At 53.5% G+C, this 25,490-nt stretch overlaps 1 pseudogene; it reads left to right on the forward strand.

Moving 5' to 3' along the window:
• The first annotated feature begins 21,939 nt into the window (after positions 1-21,939).
• The window catches only part of LOC140898205 (uncharacterized), a 195,417-nt pseudogene continuing 191,866 nt past the window's right edge, over positions 21,940-25,490 (forward strand).

The following is a 25,490-nucleotide window of genomic DNA, read 5'->3' on the forward strand; positions in this document are numbered from 1 at the left end:
CCAGAGTTGAGTACATGCTGTGCTGAGTCTGCCTTATGGATCGGGAAGCAGGGCTGCTAGTCATGGGCTGCAGGGAGGATCGTGAACCCAGACGAGTTTTTAGAGTAATGGATCATGGTAAAGGAACTTAAAAAAGTCCTTCTGGCAAAAAGTAATGGGGTCACACCCCAACCACTGCCCTTCTATCCCCAGCCCCAGCCCCTCCCCTGCTCTGTGCGGAGGGTCTGAGGGCTGTGACCCTCTCCTGAAGATCCTGGTGCTCTCCATGGATTGGCAGCAGACAGTGGCCACCTTGGTGCCTCTTGGACACTTAAGCTGGGGTAGGAGCATCTGGCCACTCCCTGAAACCAGAAGCTCCTCAGAAGACCCCTGTAGTAAGCGGGAGTTGAGACCTGTGGGCTAGGTGCAGGGACAGATCAGAGAAGGACAGGGGTTAGCATATGGAGGCAGTGGTACTTGGGAAAATAAGGGGCAGGGGGAGCCCTTTATTTGCACAGCCAGGAAGCAGGAGCTCTACCTGCTACCGAGGCAGAGGGACCAAGCTGTTCATCAGTACACGTTGTATCTCTGATTGGCTGCCCAACCAGGCAGGGGAAAAGCAGCCAATCAGAGGGGATTTTTCCCAAAATAAGGGGAGTTCCCAGGCCACCTATAAGAAGGGTCTGAACACTCCCAGAGTTGGCTGCTCTGGGGGCAGGTCTGGCTGCATGAGGAGCTAGTGAGTATGTGTGTACAGGATAGTGACTAGCAGTAGCATGATGAGTTGGGGTGGGTGCAACATGGGATGTGTCTGGGCAGGGTGTGTGCAGTACAGGTGGGTGGTTGCAGAGGTCAGGTGAAGTGACAGTGGCAATGCAATGAGTGTGGGTTGGGTGTATGGAGAGCCCTGGTATGAGTCTGTGCCCCTGCCCTCAGGCCAGGAACTGCCCCTCCCCCCAGGGATGCTGCCCTGGGATCCCCACCAGAGATGTTTCCTGCTCCTGGTGTTATACCAATAAAATAAAAACCAGCAGGATCTTATTAAAGGGACAAGGCAAAATGTCACATTTATTGTAAATATAATAAAGAAATATAAAACTCACACTGTCCTATCGTTACTTATTCCTTACTTAACTATATATATGAATATATAGTATTATGGTATACATATATAATATATACATATATGATATGAATGAATGAAAGAAAGAATATACATATATATATATATATATACTTTCATTCATACCAGTTCTGCATAGGGGTTTATAGTTACCAGCCTAGAAGTTGCTCGTGACAGAGTCCTGGCCAGGTAACCTGTACACGAGAGTGGAGCCGAGTCCGTGTCAGATGCGCATCCCATGCTCCTGAAGGGTAGTGGCAGAACTGGAGACTCAAAGTTCTCAGTCCTTAGTGTCCATTTTTGTAGGAATTTCTTCCTATGCCAGTCTGTGGAATTTGCTTTGTCATATTGTTAGTCATGACTGCTCCAGGACGGCTGTCAGGTGCTCATCAGCTTTCTTCATCCTTTGAATTGGTCAGGTGGATCCCAGTTTGCTCTCCGGTGCGGTTCTCTGGTTGTCTCCACCTGGCGTCTTCTTCAGCCAATTGATGTTAAATTCCTAGGCTGGCACTTCCCTGATTATTCAAAACCCACCATTCATTCACATACATTCCTTACTTTAATAAAAACACATTTCTCATTTCACCGACTGTTGTTATTTTATTTGAGACTCCCTGTCTCTTAACATTCCTTCGGTATTGCCTTTCTTTTATTATACAAAGGTGTTATTTATTTGAGACTTCCCGTTTTTTAACATTCCTGATCCAAACTATAGAGGGTGGGAGTCTCTATGTGACATTTCTATGAGTGCTGCTCCAATTCACGGTTCTTCATGAGTGTTACAAACAAGCATGTCAATCTCCATTACAAAGTATCCCTTTGCAAAGTAGAGCCATTTGAACATAACCATTTGAGAGAGTAACGTTAATTGATTGGTTTACATTTATAAGCATCAATCTCAATTACAATCAATGGAAAGCGCCAATACAGAGAAAGCAGAGTCAATTAAGCCGTTTAGTTTTACAAGCGTCAATCTTAATAACAAGTGAGAAAGTATCAATTCAGAGTCAAATTGGGGGGTTTAGTTTTACAAGCGTCCATCTTAATAACAAGTGAGAGAAAGTATCAATTTAGAGAAAGCAAAGCCAACTGAGCAGTTTGCAAGGTATGGTTTGCAAGCTTTAATACAAAAAGAAAAGGAGTACTTCGTGAGCTACAGCTCACTTAAGCTCATGCTCAAATAAATTGGTTAGTCTCTAAGGTGCCACAAGTACTCCTTTTCTTTTTGCAAATACAGACTAACACGGCTGTTACTCTGAAGCTTTAATACAGAATTGTAAATCAATATTGCAGATTTACAATTATGTCAAATAGAAGAATTATAAATGAAGATTTAATAAATATTATAAATCAATATTGCAGGTTTACAATTTATTATGAACAGAATCACAAATATTGGAATATGCCTACACTGGCACCATGGCACCAACCTGGGCAAATAGCTAGAGCAGGTTATAACTCCAGCCTGCAGCTTTACAGCCCTTATCCCTGGTAACACTGCAGGGGGAAGGGCTCAGGGAAAGATAAACCCAGACACCACCTGCCACTCTGTGGTTTTTCCTCCTGTTCAAACATTAGCTCCAGGGTCTTTCCCAGCTCCTACCTCAGAGGGCCCAGGGTCAGATGAAACAGAGGTGCTACAGACACATGTCTAAACCCCCGCTCCTGGAGTCATGTGATTACATCAGCCTCTTGGCTTCCATGAAAAAGAGCATGTTTCAGATCCTTAGGGCTGCAAAGAAAATACTGAAACAGTGTAACAAGACATAGCAATGCCTGCCTGAGTCTGCAGAGAGCCTGAGCCAATCACCCTGAGAGGGAATTGTCATGTGTCTCTGTGAGGTGTTAGCCTACCAACCGCACCCCAGCATAAGGGTCTATGTGACAGGAAGAGGAAAACACAGTTATTCTGTCCCCCACACCCAAACAGAGACACCCAGCTGCTGGGGTCAGTGCCCTGCCCCTGGTCCCAGGGTCCGAAGGGGACTGAGCCCAGCAGCTGCTCCCCCTGTCCAAAGAGGTTTTCAGGCCCCATCCCCAGCAGAGAGCCCTTGGGTGGTTGGCCCCTTCCACAGCCACTCTCATTGGACAGGGTCACAGCAGGGCCCCATGTCAGGGAATGGTATCTGGGGCCCTGGGTTGCTTCAGTCCAGCCTTGTGTGAAACACACATTGTAATAACAAAGCCAGGAGTTGCAGGGCCTGGGGCATCATCTTGCCGAGATGCTGATCCCAGGGGAGACTCTTCCTACTCGGCTGCTGCTCTCAGAACTGTCTCAGGGATGCTGGAGTTAAGCTGAAGTTTCAGAACACTGAGCCCAGCTCCAGCCCTGCAGCCCCTAGCAATTCGCTGGACATGTGATGCCTCAGGAGGGAGGCAGATCTGTGTGTTTAAGGAGAAACACAAAGCAGCCATCCTGGGGTCCAGGATCTGGCTACTTCTCTGTTCCCCTTACCTCACTGCTGCACTTCAAGGGTGCCCCTCATTCCTGTCACTCATCTCAGTGTCAGAGCTCCCTGCACCCTCTCAGATCTGGTGCCCCCTGCACTTTATGGGTGAAAATTATTAACTTCAGAAACAAAGAGTCCTGAGACTGAAGATGGAGAGAGAAATTTACACTGATGGGGAGTGAACCCCACAACCCCCCTGCACCTGGGAGAGGGGAAGTGAACTCTGCAGCACCCATGAACCAGGGGTGGGGCATGAGCTCCACAGCCTCTGAACTCTGGAGGGTGGAAGTGAACCCCATAGCCCTCTCTGGTCATGGGGGAAGGGGAGTCTGTCCCAGTTTCAGGGTAACTGCACCTGGATCCTGCCTTTCCACAGATCACTCCAGCAGTGCCCAGTCAGGTCTCAAGTCTCCAGCCATCCTCTGTCTCTGGGCAGGACCCATGTCTCACTCCCTTCTGACTGGGTGGTTTTAAGACTGCACTGCTCCCAGCTTTACACTGCAATATCCCAGCAAATGGCCAAATGTCTGCCAAATGGTCTGTGCCTGTACTCTGCTCTGTCTGTGAGGTTACAGCCCCTGGCACAGTGGTGTCTCAGGCATGTTGGTGCCCCAATGCAAACACCCAGTGCAGACGTGCTGCGCAGGTGTGACTAGGACTGGCACCCAGTGAAGCTTATCCCAGATGGAAGGGGCAGGAACTGGGAAAATACCCCCTCCCCTCCCCACTTCCCCGGTCTCATTAGCAACAGCTCCTGATTCCCCCCAGTACTCAGTTACACCCTCCAGCATGCCCCACTGCCCATCCCCCACCCACTGAGCCCAGACCTGACACACTGCCTCTGTCCTGGGAAGGGACTGGGCCGGACGAGACAAAGGGCTGGCTGTGGGTTTGCCTGGAAGAAAGGGGATGTCTGTGGGGCTGGCAGGCATGGAGAGTCCTAGCTGTGTCCCCTAGGGCAGTGTTTGTGGGGGTGGCATCGACCTGCTCTTAGCAACAAACACTGAGGGGCGCGCCGCAGACTCGGGCTGGCGCTCGCCTGCCTCAGGGGCACGCCACAGGCTCGAGCTGGCGCTCACCTGCCTCAGGGGCGCGCCGCAGACTCGGGCTGGCGCTCGCCTGTCTCAGGGGCATGCCACAGGCTCGGGCTGGCGCTCACCTGCCTCAGGGGCACGCCGCAGGCTCGGGCTGGCGCTCACCTGCCTCAGGGGCACGCCGCAGGCTCGGGCTGGCGCTCGCCTGCCTCAGGGGCACGCCACAGACCGTGGCCAGCGTTCGCTTGCCTGAGGGGCGCGCCGCAGACTCAGGCCGGCGCTCGCCTGTCTCAGGGGCGCGCCGCAGACTCGGGCTGGCGCTCGCCTGTCTCAGGGGCGCGCCGCAGACTCGGGCTGGCGCTCGCCTGTCTCGGGGGCGTGCCGCAGACTCGGGCTGGTGCTCGCCTGTCTCAGGGGCACGCCACAGACCGTGGCCAGCGTTCGCTAGCCTGAGGGGCGCGCCGCAGACTCGGGCTGGCGCTCGCCTGTCTCAGGGGCGTGCCGCAGACTCGGGCTGGCGCTCGCCTGTCTCAGGGGCACGCCACAGACCGTGGCCAGTGTTCGCTTGCCTGAGGGGCGCGCCGCAGACTCGGGCTGGCGCTCGCCTGCCTCAGGGGCACGCCACAGACCGTGGCCAGCGTTCGCTTGCCTGAGGGGCGCGCCGCAGACTCAGGCCGGCGCTCGCCTGTCTCAGGGGCGCGCCGCAGACTCGGGCTGGTGCTCGCCTGTCTCAGGGGCACGCCACAGACCGTGGCCAGCGTTCGCTAGCCTGAGGGGCGCGCCGCAGACTCGGGCTGGCGCTCGCCTGTCTCAGGGGCATGCCGCAGACTCGGGCTGGCGCTCGCCTGTCTCAGGGGCACGCCACAGACCGTGGCCAGTGTTCGCTTGCCTGAGGGGCGCGCCGCAGACTCGGGCTGGCGCTCGCCTGCCTCAGGGGCACGCCACAGACCGTGGCCAGCGTTCGCTTGCCTGAGGGGCGCGCCGCAGACTCAGGCCGGCGCTCGCCTGTCTCAGGGGCGCGCCGCAGACTCGGGCTGGCGCTCGCCTGTCTCAGGGGCACGCCACAGACCGTGGCCAGCGTTCGCTTGCCTGAGGGGCGCGCCGCAGACTCGGGCTGGCGCTCGCCTGTCTCAGGGGCATGCCGCAGACTCGGGCTGGCGCTCGCCTGTCTCAGGGGCACGCCACAGACCGTGGCCAGTGTTCGCTTGCCTGAGGGGCGCGCCGCAGACTCGGGCTGGCGCTCGCCTGCCTCAGGGGCACGCCACAGACCGTGGCCAGCGTTCGCTTGCCTGAGGGGCGCGCCGCAGACTCAGGCCGGCGCTCGCCTGTCTCAGGGGCGCGCCGCAGACTCAGGCCGGCGCTCGCCTGTCTCAGGGGCACGCCACAGACCGTGGCCAGTGTTCGCTTGCCTGAGGGGCGCGCCGCAGACTCGGGCTGGCGCTCGCCTGTCTCAGGGGCATGCCGCAGACTCGGGCTGGCGCTCGCCTGTCTCAGGGGCACGCCACAGACCGTGGCCAGTGTTCGCTTGCCTGAGGGGCGCGCCGCAGACTCGGGCTGGCGCTCGCCTGCCTCAGGGGCACGCCACAGACCGTGGCCAGCGTTCGCTTGCCTGAGGGGCGCGCCGCAGACTCAGGCCGGCGCTCGCCTGTCTCAGGGGCGCGCCGCAGACTCGGGCTGGCGCTCGCCTGTCTCAGGGGCGCGTCGCAGACTCGGGCTGGCGCTCGCCTGTCTCGGGGGCGTGCCGCAGACTCGGGCTGGCGCTCGCCTGTCTCAGGGGCACGCCACAGACCGTGGCCAGCGTTCGCTTGCCTGAGGGGCGCGCCGCAGACTCGGGCTGGCGCTCGCCTGTCTCAGGGGCGCGCCGCAGACTCGGGCTGGCGCTCGCCTGTCTCAGGGGCACGCCACAGACCGTGGCCAGTGTTCGCTTGCCTGAGGGGCGCGCCGCAGACTCGGGCTGGCGCTCGCCTGCCTCAGGGGCACGCCACAGACCGTGGCCAGCGTTCGCTTGCCTGAGGGGCGCGCCGCAGACTCAGGCCGGCGCTCGCCTGTCTCAGGGGCGCGCCGCAGACTCGGGCTGGTGCTCGCCTGTCTCAGGGGCACGCCACAGACCGTGGCCAGCGTTCGCTTGCCTGAGGGGCGCGCCGCAGACTCGGGCTGGCGCTCGCCTGTCTCAGGGGCATGCCGCAGACTCGGGCTGGCGCTCGCCTGTCTCAGGGGCACGCCACAGACCGTGGCCAGTGTTCGCTTGCCTGAGGGGCGCGCCGCAGACTCGGGCTGGCGCTCGCCTGCCTCAGGGGCACGCCACAGACCGTGGCCAGCGTTCGCTTGCCTGAGGGGCGCGCCGCAGACTCAGGCCGGCGCTCGCCTGTCTCAGGGGCGCGCCGCAGACTCAGGCCGGCGCTCGCCTGTCTCAGGGGCGCGCCGCAGACTCGGGCTGGCGCTCGCCTGTCTCAGGGGCGCGTCGCAGACTCGGGCTGGCGCTCGCCTGTCTCGGGGGCGTGCCGCAGACTCGGGCTGGCGCTCGCCTGTCTCAGGGGCACGCCACAGACCGTGGCCAGCGTTCGCTTGCCTGAGGGGCGCGCCGCAGACTCGGGCTGGCGCTCGCCTGTCTCAGGGGCGCGCCGCAGACTCGGGCTGGCGCTCGCCTGTCTCAGGGGCGCGCCACAGGCTCGGGTTGGCGCTCGCCTGTCTCAGGGGCACGCCACAGGCTCGGGCCAGCGCTCGCCTGTCTCAGGGGCGCGCCGCAGACCGTGCCCAGCGTTCGCTTGCCTGAGGGGGGCGCCGCAGGCTCGGGCTGGCGCTCGCCTGTCTCAGGGGCACGCCACAGACCGTGGCCAGCGTTCGCTTGCCTGAGGGGGGCGCCGCAGGCTCAGGCCGGCGCTCGCCTGTCTCAGGGGCACGCCACAGGCTCAGGCCAGCGCTCGCCTGTCTCAGGGGCGCGCCGCAGACCGTGGCCAGCGTTCGCTTGCCTGAGGGGCGCGCCGCAGACTCGGGCTGGCGCTCGCCTGTCTCAGGGGCGCGCAGCAGACTCGGGCTGGCGCTCGCCTGTCTCAGGGGCACGCCACAGGCTCGGGCCGGCGCTTGCCTGTCTCAGGGGCACGCCACAGGCTCAGGCCGGCGCTCGCCTGTCTCAGGGGCACGCCACAGGCTCAGGCCAGCGCTCGCCTGTCTCAGGGGCGCGCCGCAGACTCGGGCTGGCGCTCGCCTGTCTCAGGGGCGCGCCGCAGACCGTGGCCAGCGTTCGCTTGCCTGAGGGGCGCGCCGCAGACTCGGGCTGGCGCTCGCCTGTCTCAGGGGCACGCCACAGACCGTGGCCAGCGTTCGCTTGCCTGAGGGGCGCGCCGCAGACTCGGGCTGGCGCTCGCCTGTCTCAGGGGCACGCCACAGACCGTGGCCAGCGCTCGCTTGCCTGAGGGGGGCGCCGCAGGCTCGGGCTGGCGCTCGCCTGTCTCAGGGGCACGCCACAGACCGTGGCCAGCGCTCGCTTGCCTGAGGGGGGCGCCGCAGGCTCGGGCTGGCACACCTTGTCCGCTAATTCCCCAGTGACCGAAAGGTGTGACTAAAGCCTGCCAGTGGGACAGTAGCTCTCCATCGCCCCCTAGTGGCTCGGTGGACCGATTGAAACCTGTCACAGCCATTATCAGGACAGGATTGTATTCCTAACAGCCCAATAGCACCTCATTTCAATGTGACTAGTTTGGAATGCGACCGGTCGCTTCCCAGTTTATGGCTGCCTCTGCTGCTTAGCCAAAGGCCTTAGCCTAAGCACAGGGCCTCAGACTGTCACAGTAAGAAAAGGCCCTTACACCCGCAGACAGTGATTTTGATTCTTTCTTTTATACCTCTATAACTAGCCAAGTGATAAGAATACACCTAATTCTTAGAGTTTGGCATTTACAGACAGGCCTGAATATCTATATCCTAACATAGCTCACAAAACCTTATGCTCAAATAAATTTCCTAGAATCATAGAATCATAGAATATCAGGGTTGGAAGGGACCCCAGAAGGTCATCTAGTCCAACCCCCTGCTCGAAGCAGGACCAATTCCCAGTTAAATCATCCCAGCCAGGGCTTTGTCAAGCCTGACCTTAAAAACCTCTAAGGAAGGAGATTCTACCACCTCCCTAGGTAACGCATTCCAGTGTTTCACCACCCTCTTAGTGAAAAAGTTTTTCCTAATATCCAATCTAAACCTCCCCCACTGCAACTTGAGACCATTACTCCTCGTTCTGTCATCTGCTACCATTGAGAACAGTCTAGAACTTATACTTATACCCATTATGGACCCGTCTAACCCATCCACATGGTTGGATCTGTCTCCTTGCCCAGGGCAGTCCAGAGCCCAGGCCTTGCTGTGTGAGCAACTCCCAGCCAGCAGGTCTTGTTTTCCTGAAGTTTCTAGACTGTAGGGGGCTCACTGCCCAGCAGCTGGACTCTCACATGCAGGCTCGGCAGGGCAGCTGTCCGCAGGGCCGGCGGGCATGGCTGGGTCTGGTGGACTCTTGGGGGTCACGTCCGAGGGGTTTGCCCCACTCCCCAGTGCAGCTTTGACTCTGAGCAGTCTCTGCTGCCCACCACCTCACTCCCTTCCCCAGGGCCAAGCCACCTGGGACTGGTGCAGAGATTGGGCAGTGGGTGGGAGCAGCATGGGAGGCTTGGCTGGGCCCTACCAGGCAAGTGGGTCCTGAGAGAGCCTGGCCCAGGCAGTTCCCCCCCGCGCACACACACACACACACACACCCCGCTCCAGGTCCAGCCTGGCTGATCACACCACTCCTGAGGGGCTGGAGCAATCCCTGTCCTGGGACCATCCCTGGTATGCTGCTGGCTCAGCCTGGAGGACACAGTCACCTCCCAGTATGGCTGGGGGGCAGGGCACAGGGGAGTGGGTCTCTGGGTAGAGTGGGGAGCTGGGCAGTGGGGAGTGGGGAGTGGGGAGTGGAGATGTCTGTGTGTGTTGGGGCGCTGTTCAGTGGGAGGTCTGTGTGGGGGTGGGGCTGTGGATGGGGTGCGCTGGGCAGGGGATGTGGTGTTGCAGGCACTGTGCAGTTGTGGTGGGAGGTCTGTTGGGGGCTGTCTCTGGGCAGGGGCATGTTGGGCATAGCGGGTCGGGGGGGATGCTGGGCATAGGGGGAAGGGATTGTTGGGTGGGGGAGTAAACGGAGGCATGGGCCCACCCCGGGGGGAAGGGGCACACTAGCTGTGCAGGGCTGGGTGGTCCAGTGTGTGCCTGGTGGCTGATGGTTTGGAAACAATGCCCTCATGCTGGGCTTCACGGAGCAGGGCCACACCCGGCTCACCATGCCTCATTGCCCCGGCCAGCTTCTTGTTCTGGAAATTGCCCCCACCTGCACCATGCCTCAGTGCCCCCTTGGGGCCCATAAATATGTTTGGTGCCAGGCCATAAAAGGTTAATCCAGCCCTGCTGAGCAGTGAGCATTGTTATTGACAAAAAGAAAAAAGAGTGAGTCAGGAGCTGCAGAGACAGAACAAGGGGCTGCCAGCCCCAAAGGGCTCCCGCTGTGAGCGCAGACAAGGTCCAGTGAGGGAGCAGCAAACACTGGGGAGGGGAGTGAGGGTCCCAGTGTGGGGCTAGCCACAGGCACAGTCCTGTGCCTGTCTGGTGGGGTGTGGCAAAGAGTATTGTACTGACCCTGCGGGCTCTATACTGGGCCCTGGGTCACCTCCAGTTCAGCATCCAGCCAGCAAGGGGCTTTATGCTCCCAGGACATAGAGCAGGGGCAGCCTGAGTTAAGTGGGGAGCAGGCTCTGGGGCAGCTGGAGGCTGTGGGGAAGCGGGAGCAGACGGGACTCTGAGATGTATTATCTGCTCTGGGAGACACCCAGGGGCAGCTGCAGAGGGTCTGTGCTGCTTGCAGAGTCCATAGGACAAATCGCTCTGGGCAGAGAGTTCAGGCTGGAGCTGAATCTAAATTTTCAGCCTGATTTTGGGGGTGAGATCGGGGCCTCCAAGGGGGAATTTTCTACCAAGGGCAAATTTAACAGAAGCACTGGAGTATTTCATAGCTGATGTCCTGAGCCTGGCCTGCCCCTAACTGTATGTTTCTGAGGATGTTGACAGTCACTCACTGAAAGTCACTGGGATTTGGACTCCTAAGTTTTTCAGACAGGTTTGAAGTGGAGCTGGGGGAAATGTTTTGGACAAATAGTTTATTTGCTGCAAAATTATATTTTGCATCAACTGAAACTATCCATGAACCCATGTGGAGTTTGCTGAGTAGTTTCAATGAACAGAAAAAGGAGCCATCACTTCCCTCCTACCCTTTAGCCACCTGGCCGGGCCCTCACATGGGAGCCCCCGGTTCAATCCCCCCATGTGACATGGGCCAGGAACTGCAATGTGTGTCTCCCCCATCAGGTGAGGGCTGGAACCACTGGGCTCTGGGGTATCTGATGTGGGGCTCCCTCAATCTCTCCTACAAAGATGCACCCTGTGTCTAAATACTGACATGGGAACTTGATGAATAGCATAAGGCCCCACTAATTTGAATCCATTCAAATTGTTCAGAAGATCTGATGTGTTTTTTACTTATTCCGATCTGCATCCCTTCCCCTTTATTGTCTATGGTAACTTCACTAGTCACCCTTTTGGGAGAAGACTGAAACAAAGTAGGCATTCAGCAGCTCTGCCTTCCTATCATTTTCCGTTACCAGCTCACCTTCTCCATCGAGCAGCTGACCCACACGATTCCTAATCTTTCATTTTTGTCTGACATATTTGAAGAACCACTTCCTGTTGTCTGTACCATTTCTTACCAGCTGTAACTGAGACTTATTCTTTGCCTTGGCTTTTCTGTTTTTGTCCCTATACACTCATGCTATCCCCATGTATACTTCCTTGGTGACATGCCCCTCCGTCCATTCCCTGTATTTATCCCTTGGGGTTTACAGTTGCTAAAAAGCTCCTTGTGCTGCCACATTGGCCTCCTGTGGCTCCTCTTATCTTTCCTCTTCATGAGACTAGCTTGAAGTTGAACCTCTAGTACTACACTTTTTAGGAACTGCCAGCCCCCTTCAACATCCTTACTTGCTCCCTCGCCCCTCACTCTACCCCTTGGTGCCTGCCCCTCCCCTTCTACCCTCCTTGCATCTTCCCTCAACCTTCCTGGTGCCTACCACTTCCATCTCCCCCACCCCTTGTGCCCCTGGCACCCATCCCATATCCTTCCTTCTCCCCTTTGACAGTTGCCTCTTACCTTGCTCCCCTGGTGCACCCTGGAGTCTACCCCTCCTCTTGCTCCCCCCTCTGCTCCCCTGATACCTGCCCCTCCCCTTCCCTCCTTTGCCCCCCGTCACCTGTACCTTTCCCCATTCCCCCTTTTAGCCCTCCTGGCATCTGTCACTCCCCTTGTGAACCCTCTGCCCCTGATGCCCACCCCTTCCCTCACTCCCTCTAACCTCCTGGTGCCAGCCCCTCCTTTTGCTCTCCCTGGGGCCCACCTGCTCCTCTTCCCCATTAGCCCCTCTGGCAACTACCCCTCCCATCTCCCTTATCTGCCTCCCTGGCATCCTTTATGCCCCAGTTCCACCCCTTCTTTCCCCCACTTTGGCCCCTGGTGCCCAACCCTCCCCTCATTCCCTTCTACCTTCTAGGTCCTGCCTATACCCTCACCCTCCCTCTGCCCCCTAGTACCCAAACCTCCCTTCACTCCCTTCTGCTCCACTAGGGCCTGCCCATTTCCACACCCTCTCTGCCCCCCTTCTGCTCACATTCTCCTTCACCCCCCACTCTGCTCCCTGGCACCCACCCCTCTACTTCTGCCCTCCTTGCATCTGCTCCTCCACTCAACCCCTGCTCCTGGTGCCTACCCCTTGTATCCCCATGGCAAGCACCCCGACCATCCTCCCCTTCTCACTCTTGATCACTGCCACTTTCTTGCTCCTCCATGTTCCTCTTGGTGTCTGCCCCTCCCCTCTCTCCTCCCATGCCCATATGGTGCCTGCTCCACCCCTCACCCCCGCTTTGTCCCCTTGTCACTTGCATTTACCCCTGCCCTATCCTTTGCCCACCTGGTGTCTGCCACTCCCCTCCCAAACACTCTGCCCCGGTGCCTGCCACTTCCTCATCCTCTTCTACCTCCCTTATGTCCACTGGTTAAGCCCCTTCCCTCTCCACTCCTTTGTGCCCCATTGCATGCCCCTTCTCTTGCCCCCCTTTGGCCATCTTGTGCCCACCCCTCCCCTTGCCCCTCCTTGCCCTTTGCTCTAGCCCCTTCCCTCACTCAACTTCTGCCCCATGATGACTGCCCCTCTTCCTCCTTAGCCCCTAGCACCTGGGCCTCCCATCACCCCACTCTGTCCCCCCGGCATCAACCCCTCCTCTTGCCCTGATCTGACCTCTGGTGACCACTCCTGTCCTAGCCATCCCTTCTGCCCCTGGGGTCCTGACTCACTGTGTCCCCCTGGTGCCTGCCCATTCCCTTCCCCCCTCCCATAATCCTGTTGCCTGCCCATTGCTCATCCCCCTGCCACCTGACCTTCCACTCAATTCCCCTGTGCCACTCTGGAGCCCACCCATTCCCACACACCCCTCTGCCCCCTGGTGACCACCCCTTCCCTCTTACCCCTGGAGTCTGTCCTCTTCTTCTCCCTGGGCCCCACTCCTCCCCTGACTCCCCTCATACACCTAGAACCTGTCCTTCCTTTCATCCCTCCTCTGTGCTCCTGGTGCCTGCTGCTTCCCTTACCCTCACCCATTGCCCTTCTGTCTGCCCCTGTCCTCACTCCCCCACATCCCCTCTATCCCTGTCGCCTGCCCCTCCCCTTTCCTCTCCCAGCATCAGCCTGTCCCCTCCGCATCCCTCTGCTACCCACCCCTTCCCCACACCTTCCAATCTCTTCCTCAGCCACTTCGTCTGTCATTCCCCTCAAATTCGCTTTCTTGGGCAGACGGGCCCTGACTCCCCTTAGCAGGCAACAATCCCCCGACGTAGCTTAAGAAGTGCTCCTGTCTCTAGCACCCAGACACCCAGCTCCCAATGGGATCCAAACCCCAAATAAATCAATGTTACTCTGGATAAAGCTTATACAGGGTAAACTCATAAACTGTCCACCCTCTATAACATTGATAGAGAGATATGCACAGCAGTTTGCTCCCCCAGGTATTAATTACTTACTCTGTGTTAATTAATGAGGAAAAGTGATTTTATTAAATATAAAAAGTAGGATTTAAGTGGTCCCAAGTAATAACAGACAGAACAAAGTAAGTTACCAAGCAAAATAAAACAAAACAAGCAAGTCTGAGTCTAATACATTAAGAAACTGATTACAGATGAAATCTCACCCCCAGAGATGTTCCAATAAGCTTCTTTCACAGATTGAACTCCTTCCTAGTCTGGGTCCAGCAATCACTCACACCCCTGCAGTTACTGTCCTTTGTTCCAGTTTCTTTCAGGCATCTCTTGGGGTTGGAGAGGCCATCTCTTGAGCCAGATGAAGACCAAATGGAGGGGTTTCATATTCTTGGTCTCATTTCATGGAGATCTTTTATATTCTCTCATGGGCAGAACCCCCTTTGTTCTCCTGTGCAAAATCACAGCAACAAGATGGAGTTTGTAGCCGCCTGCAAGTCACATGTCCATGAAGATTCAGCTTTTTGCAGGCTGATGCCATTGTTTACATGTTAGTTTGAATGTTCCCAGGAAACCTCAGATGTGGATTGGTGTCTCCCAAAGTCCATTGTCAGTTAAGTGTTTCTTGATTGGGCACTTACTGAGAATAGTCCTTTCTCAAGAAGCTGACCAAATGCTTCACCGAGGCTACTTAGAATCAAACACATTGAGATACAAGTACATAGCCAATATTCATAACTTCAAATACAAAAATGATACACACATACAAACAGCATAATCATAACCAGCAAACTACAATCTTTCCACAGACATCCCACTTCACCTCCTCTGTACAAGATCTGGTGCAACCATAGGACCCTGTTTGCAACAATGATCTATATGATCACAGTTCATGTCAATAACATCACACCGGAGACTTCTTGTAACTTTCCATTGGAAGGGAAGGGGGGGTCAAGTTCAGGAAACAAAAGATTCCTGCCTTATGTAAATCCAGTGTAAGAAGGTAGACAGGAAGGCAAACGGGACTCTTCCTCTCCCTGGCCTGTCTGCCCAAGAAGAAAGACTGTTAAAGCCACCAGAAGGGAATGCAGGGGGTGAGGGTCCAGACTGAGACAGGGGTCCAGTCTGAAAAGAAATATAACTGGAACTCTGAACCACAAAAACTTTGCAACCTGCTTACAATAAATTTAGAGTAAAAATTTACATTTTGTAACCCGTTTCTTAAGTATATTGAGCTTAGCTTGCTTATTTTGTTTTATTTGGTCAGTAATCTCTTATATTCACTTAAAATTCACCTATTGTAGTTACTAAACGTATTTCTTGTTTATAATATAATGCAGTTTATGCCATTTCTAACTGGGGGGGGGGAGAGAATTTGTGCATATCATCCTCCACATTGAGGGAGGAGGCAAATTTCATAAAAACTTTGTACCCCTTAAAGGGAGTGGCACCAGAGTTTTGGGGCAAGCCCCTCAGGCTGAATCTTTCCAGAGGAAATCTCTGTCTCTCTGTGAAGCTGGGTGTGGCCCTGCCAGTGTGCTTGGCTGGAAAAGGCTTGTGAGCCTAGCCCAACAAGACCAGGTAAAAGGATGCCAAGGCTGGAGTAACAGGCAGGCTTACTAGTATCTCAGCACATCAAGTGACACCCCAAAGGGCCCAAACCAGTCGCACTCTGAAGGGCAGATGTGGGTATTGGGGGGCAGAATTTACAGCTGGGCTGGGGACAGGCAGATGTGGGGGTGGTAGGGACACAGGATTAATCAACCAGGCAGTTGAGGGGAAGCTGGAAGCTCTGTAGCAGCAGGGAGCATTTTGTACAAATCTGTGTCATTAGATCTCACTGGGGTCTCCTAGCCAGAGCTCCTGCCACAGGGGCCAAAGTCACCTTCCCCTATAACCATGGGGGAGCTGGTAACATGGTAATTGTCACACACCTGGGGGATGGGCAGGGGTGCATATTGACCCAAAATGATGGGGGGGGGGGTTCAAGATTATATAATCATTTTTGGTTGGTCTCATGATTAAAAAAAGCAAAAACACCTGAGACTGGCAATATGGGAGAGGCATGGACAGGATGGGTTTAACCAGAGGGAACAGAAGCAAGAAGAAAATGTGAATTAAAATAAAACAAGAACAAACAGAATCCTGGAGAAATAGTGAAGAACAGAAATGAAAAGAATGAAAGGAAAATATCCATGACAAGGGAACCAGCCAAGGGGCAGCAATAGAGGAAGGGATAAAATCAGGGAAAAGAATGGAGAAGCAAAGAGGGATGATCTGTAACAGGGAGGAGAGAAGAGTGGGAGAGACACAGGAAAACAAACAGGGAAGGGAAGTGAGGGCTAGAAAAATTGTGAGTAGAAAAGGACAGTATGAAAGAAAGGGAGGGAGAAAGGGAATGTGACAAGGGCAGATAGCAGTATTAAATGTTACTGAAAAGTGAGACTCACTCATTATTTCCCTATATGAATTCCTGGACATTGTTGCTAATATAGTGCCATTAAGAAAACTGTACTCAGTAGCTGTGGATCTCCTTTCCATACGTTGTGATTATTAAAGCTCCTTCTCAGCTCCTTTTACTTTCCTGCTTTCCAGTTACTTACTGTAAATAAAACATTATAAATGATTCTTCTTGGTCATTCCACTTAAATGTCCCAGCTGCATTTGTTGGGGGCAGAGTCATGGGATTTGCTTCCTGACTTGGTTGTGTCTCTCCAGCACCCAAAGGGAATATTGTGCCTCTAGGAAGAGAATTTGGGTTTTACTGTGATGTTTCACTAGCCAACCTGTGCTCTGTCTTTTGCCCTGTACATCAGAAATTCCTCAGCTGTGCTCTGCAAAGAGCTGACTGGTTACACAGGGTGCAAACCATGAAGGGACTTAGGCATTGCAATGCTGAGCATCATGGGGCCTAATTTTTAGGCAGCTAGAAAATCACAAGAACAACAGTATGATCCGCAATGCTGAGCAAGGTGCCTAAACTCCCTATACAATGCATGGGCGACATAGGCACCTTACAATGAGATTCATAAAAGCCAACTCAGTAGGCAGGGAGACATCTAAACTAGTCAATGGGAGTGGCTGACAAGGGGAGAGGGGTATCCTAATCCCTCTCCTCGCTCACACAGAGGTGCCTAAATTTGGCCTGCAAAGGAGCATCAATCTCCACTTAGCAATTCAATACTAACACACAGGTGACCCAGACTGATATCCGGCCATGCATTTGTCAGTGAGGCCTATGGGTCTGGGCATGAGCTGGTGCTGAGTCTGCCAGCATCACATCCACCATTGCTTGTGAGGGAGAAAGGATCAGAAGAAGTGCCCCCTGCTCCCCTTCAGGCAAGCATGCTGTCATTAAACTTTGGAATATTCGGATTTGAGGTTCCTTCCATCTCTCCTTTTGTAGTTGTTCCACTGTGGCTAAATAATGAAAGACTGATTGAAGCAGTGGTTTGGATGCTCGCGGTGTCCTACCTCCTAGATGGGTTCCCTAACCACTGGACACTCATAAAAATAACATTATTACAAATAAATAATTAAAAAGTGTGAAACTACATTTCCAGGGGATTTCATGAAACAGAGGCCAATTCAGGCAAGCAGAGCAGATAAGACAAATTTGTGAGCTGCTATTGATACCCAAGAAACTCCATTTTAAAGTCCCAGATTCCATTTTGTATCCCTGGCTTCCATCTGAGAGAAAGATATTAGCAGAAGTGACTAGAAAGTTCTGACAGAACTGTATAAAGGTCTACGTGTCAGCTGACAGTTGAGAGAGGGGCAGTTGAGAACCAATGGTTGAGAGTGCTCACAGAGAGAGAACAGCAGCAGAGGGAGCCCTGCCCTGTCACTTGAGCAGAGGGAGAAGAGACAGAGAGAGTGCGTGCATAGGAGAGACAAAAAGAAAAGGAGTACTTGTGGCACCTTAGAGACTAACCAATTTATTTGAGCATGAGCTTTTGTGAGCTACAGCTCACTTCATCGGATGCATACTGTGGAAACTGCAGAAGGCATTATATACACAGAGACCATGAAACAATACCTCCTCCCACCCCACTCTCCTGCTGGTAATAGCTTATCTAAAGTGATCATCAAATTGGGCCATTTCCAGCACAAATCCAGATTTTCTCACCCTCCGCCCCCCCCCCCCCCTCCACACACACACAAACTCACTCTCCTGCTGGTAATAGCCCATCCAAAGTGACCACTCTCTTTAAAATGTGTATGATAATCAAGGTGGGCCATTTCCAGCACAAATCCAGGTTTTCTCACCCCCCCCAAACTCACTCTCCTGCTAGCAATAGCTCATCCAAACTGACCACTCTCCTTACAATGTGCATGATAATCAAGGTGGGCCATTTCCAGCATAAATCCAAGTTTAACCAGAACGTCGGGGGGGGGGGGGAACAAGGGGAAATAGGCTATCTTGCATAATGACTTAGCCACTCCCAGTGTCTATTTAAGCCTAAATTAATAGTATCCAATTTGCAAATGAATTCCAATTCAGCAGATCTGATGTCAAGAATTATAACATTCATAAACCAGTCGGAGAACACTTCAATCTCTCTGGTCACGCAATCACAGACATGAAGGTCGCTATTTTACAACAAAAAAAACTTCAAATCCAGACTCCAGCGAGAAACTGCTGAATTGGAATTCATTTGCAAATTGGATACTATGAGAGCAAGGGGAGATAGCTGAGGAAGGGAGAGCTAGAGAGTGGGGAGAAGGGAGAGGGATGGTGAGAGATACAATGGCAGGTCCACCAGCCCATGGGGTAGGAGAGGGAGAGGGAGAGGGGGCTGCCCTGCCCAGCAGCCAGTGGGGAATCTTTTCCCCTAGAAATGGTCAAACAAGCATTGGAGATGGCTGGGCAGGGGAATTCCCCTTAAGGGCTCAGAATTTACAAGGCAAATATCCCCCCTCCCCACCATACACACCCTACTCCCAGTTTAGTCTTTGATATTTTTAAGACAGTGTTGTTATTTGGGGGTCTGACTCCTGAATGTTAAATGTTTGGGGTTGACAGAACTGAACTGGGCCCTGCTCTGATTGCTCTGCAGGATTCTGGGTCATACCAGCGTCACTGAGAGCAACAGCAGGCAAGGAGTCCAACTGGTATTTAATTTGGGTTTTTTTCTGTTCAGTTCGGGTTCAGTCAGTAAAACAAAACTTTGGTTCAGGTTTGGTTCCGGGTCACATACGAAATCCCTGTTTGAACTGGTTCTCTGGTTCCAGCGTGAGTCCAGATAGCAAATGAGATCAGCATCGGCCTGACTGCCCCTGGGGGCTGCAGGGGCAGCACAGGGAGGCTCAGTCATTAGCTGCCCCCAGCAGAGGGTTCTGGTAATTGCTAAGGCAGAGGAGGCTGGTGTCAGTCTCTCTTTGTGCTCAGGATACTGGAGCCCTGGAGCTAGCTAGGCTTCCTGGGGTAGATGCTGCTGCCTCCATTGCGATCTGGGAGCTCGGGCTGAGCAGCTGCTGCTGCCCAGCGGCGCCTGTGCTGGGACAGACCATCACTAACACTCCCTCTATGCTCAGCCGAGGGGGGACTTTCTGCTGTGACTGGAGCCAGTCCCCTAGGGCAGCCCCGGGCTGTGCTGCCACCAGCTCCTGAGCTGGAGACTCCAGGTGATGAGAGAGAATTTGGAGAAAGTGCTGGGGCCTGACGGGAAAGTGACTCCACAAGCGGCCCCTCCTCACTCCGTCTCTGCTCCCTGTTTGTCCTTGACTCCCAGAACTGCTGCCCTCACTGGTGCAGCCAGGCTCACATTCCTGTTAGCAGTGGCAGTAGGTAATGGAGAGGAAACACCCACAGGAATGGCAGGACAGTAACCAGTTCTTCCATGCCAAAGGGGGAGTGGAGGGACAGAAAAGGGCAGCAGGAGCAATAGCTGGGGAGGAAGGTTCCCTGGTCCCAGTCTTGCCCAGCCCCATTCCCTGCAGCACCCCGAGGCAGATTGACTTTCCTGGGACAAGGTGAGGAGCAGAGAGAAAAGCCAGTTCCTGCCTCTGCCTAGTCCCCATGATGCTGGGGGAATGTGCTGCCCTGGGAAGGAATCCTTACCCAGCGAGGTCAGGGGAGATCCCTCAAAGTTACTCCTTTGATTCTGCTCCTTTCTAGCATTTGGCTCAGAGACTCTGTTCCAGGAAGGTTTAAAAGTGTCTTGTAGGTTTAGTCCCGGTGGGAGGGGTCAGGTCTGTGTTGTAATAATGTAGCTGAGGGTTTCCCCAGTATGGCAGAGTCTAGAGTGTCTGTCTGCAAGGAAAGAGCCTGGGAGGAATCAGGGTGTGAAATGGACTAACGCTAATTCAGAAACCTCCCCAATTGCCCTTCTCACCCTGACAGGCTGCAGAATAACAACCCCGTTTATTAGGGGGCTTATTCCTTCACCCACTTACTTCCCTGGTCCTTCTCGCATGAACAGAGAGCAACAATACCTGAAGTCCAAAGGTGCAAACAATTCGATGTTTATTGGGGTGAACTTCCAGCAAGCATGATTCCAGTTTCCTTCCTTAGTGTCCCCCTTTCCAGCTCTGACAACCACAGAGCCTTATACCTGTGTCCCTGTTCCCATTCCTGCCCTTAGCCAAACATGATTCCAATTTCCCCACCCCCATTCCAATGCACCGCTACAGACTAGGGACCGAATGGCTAGGCAGCAGTTCTGCGGAAAAGGACCTAGGGGTGACAGTGGATGAGAAGCTGGATATGAGTCAGCAGTGTGCCCTTGTTGCCAAGAAGGCCAATGGCATTTTGGGATGTATAAGTAGGGGCATAGCGAGCAGATCGAGGGACGTGATCGTTCCCCTCTATTCGACATTGGTGAGGCCTCATCTGGAGTACTGTGTCCAGTTTTGGGCCCCACACTACAAGAAGGATGTGGATAAATTGGAGAGAGTCCAGCGACAGGCAACAAAAATGATGAGGGGTCTAGAACACATGACTTATGAGGAGAGGCTGAGGGAGCTGGGATTGTTTAGTCTGCAGAAGAGAAGAATGAGGGGGTTTTGATAGCTGCTTTCAACTACCTGAAAGGGGGTTCCAAAGAGGATGGCTCTAGACTGTTCTCAGTGGTAGCAGATGACAGAACGAGGAGTAATGGTCTCAAGTTGCAGTGGGGGAGGTTTAGGTTGGATATTAGGAAAAACTTTTTCACTATGAGGGTGGTGAAACACTGGAATGCGTTACCTAGGGAGGTGGTAGAATCTCCTTCCTTAGAGGTTTTTAAGGTCAGGCTTGACAAAGTCCTGGCTGGGATGATTTAACTGGGAATTGGTCCTGCTTCGAGCAGGGGGTTGGACTAGATGACCTTCTGGGGTCCCTTCCAACCCTGATATTCTATGATTCTATGATTCCCTATTCCCATTTCCCCCTTTAGCAAAACATGATTCCAGTTTCCCCACCCCCATTCCCATTTCCCCCATCCACCCACCCACTTCCTGATTGACTGCAGACTATACAGTAAAACTTGAGTTCTGCTTAGCTATACCTTAACCAATCATTTTCCTGAAATTTAACTAACCAATCCTAACATGTTGTAACATGATTATTTAACCAATTATATCCCATCACCTTAATTAGTTTACACCCAGCAAAATTAATTATACAGCAGACAGGAACAATCACAGAACCAGACAGAGATTATACAGACAAACAATGGGGAAATCAGGACTACAGTGATAGAATGATGCATCTGAGGAAGTGAGCTGTAGCTGTAGCTCACGAAAGCTTATGCTCTAATAAATTGGTTAGTCTCTAAGGTGCCACAAGTCCTCCTTTTCTTTTAGTGATAGAACAAACACAGAAGTGAGGATTTCACATCCCAGCTATTGATAAGTGAGTTCTTGCCAGACAGGATGCTATCAAACTAAGTTTCCTTTTACATCTTCTAGGCACTTCCCTTTCTCTGCAGGCAATAGGCATTATCAGGACCTAACAGCCCAATAGCACCTTCTTTCAATGTGACTAGGTTGGAATGTGAGGATGTGACCGTTCACTTCCCAGTTTATGGCTGCCTCTGATGCTTAGCCAAAGGCCTTAGCCTAAGAACAGGGCCTCAGACTGTCACAGTAAGAGAAGGCCCTTACACCTGCAGACAGTGATTTTGATTCTTTCTTTTATACCTCTATAACTAGCCAAGTGATAAGAATACACCTAAATTCTTAGAGTATAGGCCTTTACAGACAGGCCTGAATATCTATATCCTAACACCGTTTTGCTCTAGATCTTCCCATCTTCCTAGGGAACAGGGCAGGGAAATGGCTGTGGTGAATCCTGCTCAGGTAGGGAATGTTTGGAGGAGCTGCTGGGGAGGGTTGTTGTAGAGGGGGCAGGGCAGGAAATACACAGGTTGAGGCAGGGAGGGGGACTGGGTGTGTTAAACCTGCTGGGACACATGAACAGGCCCATTGGAGGGTGGGGTGAAAATTCTCCCATTTCTGAAACCGGAAACAAGCCCCTGGACAGGGCTGGGAAAACAGACCAGAGTGCTGAAGCCTGATCCCACTAGTCAGACACTGCGGTGAAATACAAAGGGAAGGTGCTGGGTTTCCTGTTCCCTGTGTGGAGCTCTGTTTCCCACATCAGCCTGTGCCTAGTAGTTGGGTGGCAAATGAGATTAAACCCTGCCCTCCTCCATCTGCTGGGAGGGACAAGGAGCTCTCACCTTCTCTCTGTTCTGTGGAGCCTCCTGGCCACTGTGAGCAGGGTGGGGGTGGGATTCTGCTCCTCTGGCCCTCCCAGAGCTGTTCTATTTTTGTGCTTCTTCCCCCATGAATAGTGGGATTGTGGCTGGAGCAGCAGGTACTGAGTGGGGAGCACCTGTTGTTGCAGATGCCGATGACCTTTGAGGAGGTGGCTGTGTACTTCACTGCTGGGCAGTTCAGAGAGCCCTCTACTGGGACATTATGCAGGAGAATTATGAGACGGTGACCTCGCTGGGTAAGGATTCCTGTCCCCTCAGCGATTTGAAGCCATGGAACCTGCATTTCTGAATCTGGTCAGGTTCTTCCCTCGTCAGTTTGATTAGAAGGGAATGGGTTGCACAGTCCACAGCTCCAGTGTATGAGAGCCGTTCACCTCCATACCCCCTTCAATGGGATAGGGAAGTCATAGACCTAATGGACATGCTAATTTATCCCCATCCCTCCATCTGTAATGGGGGCAGAAGCAGCGTATCATCCTATCTGTATTAATTCTCACTCACACACAGCATCTCTGTGCACCTCCCTTCCTGGGATGAGCTCCATGTATGGGGAGGGCTCTGGGCGTTTAGGCATAGGCAGGGGTTTAACACCAGAGCTGTGTGTGCCTCAGCAAGTCCCTCAGAGCACACAGGTCCTGAGAACTCCTAGTGAGGGTGTGACAACTCCCTCCACCCCCAGACATCTGCCTCTCCCAAGGGGAATCCGTGACCACATGCCCATCTGTTCAGATCCCACAACCCCCCAGCAAATTATGGGGTCAGTTTAAACTCAAGATGGTGTCCTTTGCAACAAATACTGCCCCAATCCTAATTGCACTCGAATCATGCCTGATTTCATCCCCTGAGCAGGACTCCTGTAGCCAGACAGCCAGCCCCCCGCCCCCCCCTCAGACCAGCATTGCTGGAAACACAGGAGGAAGCCGGAACAGGGCACTTAACATATATTCCAGCACAGCCTTTGAAGCTGTGAAAAGCACAGGTGTGCTGCTACAATGTGCCTCTGGGAACAGATACAAGGATTAAGCTCACAGCAGGCAGAGGCCCTGTGACAGACATGGCTCTTAGCCCCTACTAAATAGGGTGATGCACACACACCAACATCCTAGGTGGGAAAATATTTACCCTGATAAAAGAAATGTCCAGTAGTCGAAACTTATTGTTTCTCTCCCTTGCAAGTGTAAACTACTCTTGCGAAAGCTGGCGTCACCCAGACAGACCAGCCTCAATTTGGCATAAGAAAGGAGAAAGAGAATAAAGGAGTACAGAGGTATAAGTAGGGGACCTACAGCACCATGATTTTTGAGTGCTTTTCACTATCTATCTGCTGGTCAGATAAGTGACAGCCTCCCAAGGCTTCTGCAACTAAGAGGGTCCCTAAGCCTTGTCCCTTATTCATCTTTCCGCGGAACTGAGTGACCGATCCTGGCTTGGCACCGCTGGAATCGAGAGATGCAAGGAGGGTAAGAAGCACCCACACCTGATCTCCTATCTTTAGTGTACACATATTTTGAAATAGAGCTCTATACTTTGTTTTCTTTCTTTGGGATTGTGGCTTCAGTTTTGTAACTTGTTTGTGTGTGTAACATCTCTACATTTAAATAAGTAGGCACTAGCAGTTTTGTAACCACATGATTAGAATCTAGCTTAATAAATTTTGGTAACCATTTGTGCATAAGCCTGACTTGTTTTCTCTGGTTTACTGTAAAGCAGCCAACACAATTAAAGAACCTCAGCCATTTTGGCTCTAAAGCCTGGCCATTAGGTGAGAGTACTAAGAGCCTAGCGTTGAGTTGTGCCGCCTCCACGGGGCAAACTCTTGGGGCACCTGTCAGTCAATCCTGGCTGCCCGCTGCGAAGGAGCTCTGAGCTCTAGCAGTTAAAGTCACGGGTGGTTAGGACCTTGGGGCATCCGTCAGCCTAGCCCGGGCTGCCCGCCGCGAAGGGACAGTGCGTTCTAGCGGTTAAAGTCACGGATGGTATAAATGGGCATAGCTGGCACCTCACCAAACATCCTTGGCCGTCAGCTAACAACTCCCCATTCCCAAACCTGACTTGATCACCCAGCTGGAAGCAGGGGAAGAGCTGTGGGTCCCAGATCTCCAGGACTCTGAGGCAAGCAAGATGCCAAGAGGCACCCGCACAGGTGGGGAGTCAATGACACTGACACAGAAACTATAAGGCAAATGAAGGGAAAAGCTGAAAATCCCAAAAATGTGGTGTGAGCCCCCCTCAGTTCTGCCTCATCTCACCCAGGTCTGGTGCGCTCAGCAGCTGTGTTCCCTGTAAGCTGAGCGCTTGGATGGCGGCCCAGGAGAGCTTCAAATGCTGCCCAGCTGATTAGCAGAGAGCGCACATCTGGCAGCATGTGTTCAGGTGCCCATCCCCCCACGTTGCTCTGTCCTGCAGCTGCTCCCAGGAACCTCCTGCTGGCTTTGTAGAGTCTGGGGGGGGCAAATAGGGTGCTGATGTCAGGGTGTCCCTCTCCCCCCGCCCCTGTACCCCGTCTCTGCAGAGCAGTGGACACAGACTGGCTCAGGACTTGGAGCTGCTGCGGTGAACAGTGAGTGACTTTCTTAAAGAGACAGTGCACTGTTTCTGAGATTTCCACGGAGGCAGCTCACACAATCTCTGTCTGTCTCTCACACACTTTCTCACACTCACCCCCCAACACATACTTGTATTATTGTTTGTCAAGGTTCCTCCCCCACTCTGAACTCTAGGGTACAGATGTGGGGACCTGCATGAAAAACCTCCTAAGCTTATCTTTACCAGCTTAGGTCAAAACTTCCCCAAGGTACAAAATATTCCACCCGTTGTCCTTGGACTGGCCGCTACCACCACCAAACTAATACTGGTTACTGGGAAAGAGCTGTTTGGACGCGTCCTTCCCCCCAAAATACTTCCCAAAACCTTGCACCCCACTTCCTGGACAAGGTTTGGTAAAAAGCCTCACCAATTTGCCTAGCTGACTACAGACCCAGACCCTTGGATCTTAAGAACAATGAACAATCCTCCCAACACTTGCACCCCCCCTTTCCCTGGGAAATGTTGGATAAAAAGCCTCACCAATTTGCATAGGTGACCACAGACCCAAACCCTTGGATC

This window comes from Lepidochelys kempii, chromosome 14 (assembly GCF_965140265.1).
Source record: "Lepidochelys kempii isolate rLepKem1 chromosome 14, rLepKem1.hap2, whole genome shotgun sequence".
Lineage (NCBI taxonomy): Eukaryota > Metazoa > Chordata > Testudines > Cheloniidae > Lepidochelys > Lepidochelys kempii.